This window comes from Lupinus angustifolius, chromosome LG04 (assembly GCF_001865875.1).
Source record: "Lupinus angustifolius cultivar Tanjil chromosome LG04, LupAngTanjil_v1.0, whole genome shotgun sequence".
Taxonomy (NCBI): domain Eukaryota; kingdom Viridiplantae; phylum Streptophyta; class Magnoliopsida; order Fabales; family Fabaceae; genus Lupinus; species Lupinus angustifolius.
The window spans coordinates 20,507,625-20,512,404 of NC_032012.1; positions in this window are offsets into that span (position 1 = coordinate 20,507,625).

Sequence of the window (4,780 nt, forward strand, 5' to 3'; positions counted from 1 at the left end):
TGTGGAAATATTTTACAATCCTCTCAAATCTTCAAGAACTTTGAACTCAAATACTACATAATAGGATTATTTTTTTCTGTGTGCTATGGGAACATGCTAAGGAATCCAATAAAAGCATATTTCATAGAATAATCATGTATATCACCTTTTAAGAATGACAAGTATATTACTTTCCAATGAAATTTTGTTTTTAATATGTTCCTTAACAAGTACCTTTTGGCATACAATACAAAAACCTTTTAGGAGGGACATATATGTATAAGATTGGATGTTAGAAATTTTCAAACACACTTTAAATGTGTTAGGACTATTATTTTTATTAATTAGCCAAATTAACGTAATTTAATATAAATAAGGTTTATAATTATGGATATAATTATTATGAAAATCATTATACAAATACCAAATATTTTATTTCTATTTTGTGATAGGCAAAATTATAAATAAGAAAATTATGAAACATCGCTTTTTATAAAAAAGTTTGAATTTAATGAAAGATCACTTATATAAGACTGTTGATTTGCTATAGCTATCATTATAATATCTTCTGTTAATATTCCTTCTATTTCTGTCCTTTATTTATACACACAAAATTATGGACGAAATTTTGAGTATGATATAGGTGAAGATTGGCAAGAAATGCACATACAGAAGTTAAAGGCTTAAATAAGAAAATCAAAATACATAATTCCTTAAAGTTTGAGTTAAGATATAATTTGACAAAACCTACCTTCTTATATATATAAATATAGTTATTCATTTAGCTTTTAGATGTGTATATTTCTCAGGCGTTTCAGTTGTCCTCCTACCCTAATAAATGGTATTGGAGTTGGTAATTTGCATGCTAGTAGTTAGTGAATCGAATTGAAGCCTTTTGTACACACAAAAATATTCCAACCTATTTCAAAAGAATTATCTTCAGTATTGGAGAGATAAGTTCTTAATTTCTCTTTTACACTTAAGACTAAAAGTATCATCATATTGTATTTAAAGGAAAAAATATCACATATTAATATTTTTTCCTTTTATTTTTATTCACTTTTCTATGTACAGGAGATGATCTTTACGGAACCTTGTGAACATACAGGGTGTATGTGAGGGTACAAATATTAAGAAAGTGTGTTTGCATGCCTACTTGGAGTATACTCTGAGAAAAGCTTGATTGATGGTAAGATGCTACACCACTTTATCAAAGAAACAATTGATAATTATGCATGATGAAACCTTTAAAATGTGTGTTACCATATTAACCTTTAGGTTCGATTCTCGTCCACCAATTTAAGTATATTAGATGCAAATGAGATGAACTTTGGAAAACATTGATATGTTTTGCACAAACACAACAAATGTATCTTTCGATAATAGTTTACAAACTTATGTTTCCTACACTTCACTCATGCAATACTGGGTTTTCCACATCTCCTAAAAAATTTATAACAACAATAAAATGTTTCTTAACTAGTGAGTTTTCACTCCACTAATTCATTTTTATCTTTTTGAGTTTTTAATTTTTTCAAATGTACAAAACATAAAAATAAAGATGTACAAAAGGAAAAATAAATTTATACAAAAAAGAAAGAAAATGTTATGCACAATTATTTGATGAATGACATATAATTATGAAATGTTCTATTATTAAAGCAATTCCCCGACAACAGCGCCAATTTGTTGAAAGACTTTTTGTCGAGAGGCTTTTTGTCACTTCTTATGCTTGACTCATCAAAGCTAGTTGTGAACTATGAAACCAGTTATTGTGAGCTACTCCGAAAAGCCTATGGTGGACTACTTGAGGTGAGGTCATTGGTGACTTCATGGTTTGCTTGATAACTAAGTCAAGTCTGGGTGCACACCGCTTAGCACACCTATTGCACTGCTAAGCTGCTTATTTAGCAGCTTTGACCGTGCTGACTGGGACGTGTCCTGGTGCTTGCTGATCTGGTCAGGAGTTTGATTCTCCGCTAAGCTGTTTGGTTGGACTGCTAAGCTGCTTGTTCAGCATCTTGGGCATGTGCCAAGCTTGTGTCTGACGTGTCAAGCTTGAGTTCTGACCATGCCAGGACTAGTCTGGTGCTAGGCTGAGCGGCCAAGCAGATCCGCTCAGCTGCTTGCTTGAGCAGCTTGGTCCAGGTCAGGCTGGTGTCTAGGTCAGGCTAGAGTCCAGGTAAGCTTAGCGTGGCTTGGTCCACGCTTAGCTGCCTGGTTGAGCACCTTGGTTTTTGACTTCTTTTTCATTTTGGTCGTGAGTCTTTTTCCTCTTCTTTTCTTCTTTCTAAATCCTACAAAATACATAAAAAAGAAATACACACAAATATACAAGATTGTGATATTTTATACAAAAAGTGTTTAATTTAAGTTGGTTTTCTACAATTTGCATAGGATAAGTGCCATAATATGATGGTGAAAAGTGTATACTTTTTGCACTTATCAGTCACTTATGGCGACAACAACCGAGGGAAGATACTTGGCGTTGGGACAATTGGCATTACTTCTCAAGTAGTGATCGAGAACGTGTTCTACGTGGAAGGCTTGGAGCACAACTTATTAAGTATCAGCCAATTATGCGATAAAGGTAATCGCTCCTTCGATTCTGATTGTTGCATTATTCGTGACAGTATATCTAATAATATTAAGTTTGTTGCTCATCGTATAAAAAACATATACATGGTTAATTTGGAGGATGTCACTACATAGTTCTCAAAGTGTTTATCTCTAGAGATAATGACATTTGACTTTGGCATAGGCGTGTTGCGCACATACATATTAAACACTTAGATAAATTGTCATCTCTCGATTTAGTAGTTGGTCTACCTAAACTTAATTTCAAATCTAAAGAAGTTTGCGACAATTGCCAAAAGTGTGAGCAAGTTAAAAACTCATTTGCGTCGAAAAATGTGATCTCTGCAACTAGGCCTTTGGAGCTTCTCCATATGGACCTGTTTTGACCATCACAAAACATGAGTTTCGAAGGTAGTTATTATGCTTTGGCAATGAAGATGATTTCTCTAGGTTTACATGGACCTTGTTCCTTTTCTGCTAAAAGCGACACTTTCAAATCCTTTAAAAGCCTTGCAAAGCAAATCCAAAACCTACTTAACATGAAAATTGTATATATACGTAGTGACCATGGTGGTGAATTTGAGAACCACTTGTTCGACAGATTTTGTGATAAACATCATATCCTGCACCAATACTCGGCTCCTAGAATTCCTCAACAAAATGGAGTTGTTGAGAGGAAAAATTGTGTATTAGAGGAGCTGGTCAGGACCATGCTTAATAAAAGCAAAGTGCATAAATACTTTTGGGTCGATGTTGTACATACGGCTTGCTATGTTATGAATCGAGTACTTCTTAGGCCTAAACTTTTAAAGACTCCTTATGAGCTTTTGAAAGGCCAAAAACCTAATATATCTTATCTTCACACTTTTGGATGAAAATGTTTGATTTTAAACAATGGAAAACGTGCTTTAGGAAAATTTGATTCAAAAGTGGATGAGGGTATATTTCTAAGGTATTTGATGCATAGTGAAGCATTTAGAGTTTTTAATAAATATACAATGATTGTTGAAGAATCTATTCATGTTCATTATGATGAATCTTCTCCAAAAGAGAAGATAAAGGTTTGGTCTGGTGATGTTGCATGTGCTTTGGAAGAAGCATATACTAAGGACTTGGAAAAGGACAAAGAGGCTCATGATGATCAAGAAGTTAGTAAGGACCATCAGAACTTGCCGAGGGTGTGGAAAACTAAGAAAGACCATCCAATTGATAAAGTAATAGGTGATATTTCTAAGAGGGTGGTAACTTGTAATTCTTTGCGTAATTTATTTTAATTTTGTTGTTTTTGTATCTCAAATAGAGCCTAAGACCATAAATGAGGCCATAGAGGATGAGAACTGGGTATAGCTATGCAAGAAGAGCTAAACCATTTTGAACGTAATAATGTGTGGGACTTGGTCCACAAACCAAAAGATCATCCGATAATTGGCACTAAGTGGTTCTTTAGAAATAAACTTGATGAATCTGACTAAATAATATAAAACAAAACACGCTTAGTGGCCAAGGGATACAACCAAGAGGAAGGTATCGAATACAATGAAACTTATGCCCCTGTTACGAGGTTAGAGGCCATTAGGATGCTATTGGCGTTTGCATCGATCATGAATTTTAAATTGTTCCAAATGGATGTGAAGAGCACCTTCTTGAATGGAATCATTCAAGAGGAGGTTTATGCCGAACAACCGCCCGATTTTGAAAACTATAAATTCCCGAACCATGACTATAAACTCAAAAAGGAAATTTATGGCCTAAAGCAAACTCCTCGAGCTCGGTATGATAGATTGAGTACTTTTCTTTTAGAAAAGGGGTTCGTTAGGGGCAAAGTCGACACAACGCTCTTTATCCAAAAATTGGATAATCATGTCTTGTTAGTACATATATATGTTGATGATATTATTTTTGGAGCTACTAATGACCTCCTTTGCAAGGAGTTTTTTTATTTGATGTAGGATGAATTTTAAATGTCAATGATGGGAGACCTTGCCTTCTTCCTCGAATTACAAATTAAGCAAATGAAAAGTGGCATATTTGTCCACCAGTTAAAATATTGCAATGAGTTACTTAGCAAGTTTGAGATGGCAAAGTGCAAAGAAGCATCCACTCCTATGGCACCCTCATGCTACTTAAACAAAGATGAAAAAGGAAAAGCGGTAGAGGTAACTAAATATTGCGGCATAATAGGCTCTTTATTATATTTAACTGTGAGTCGTCCTGTTATAATGTT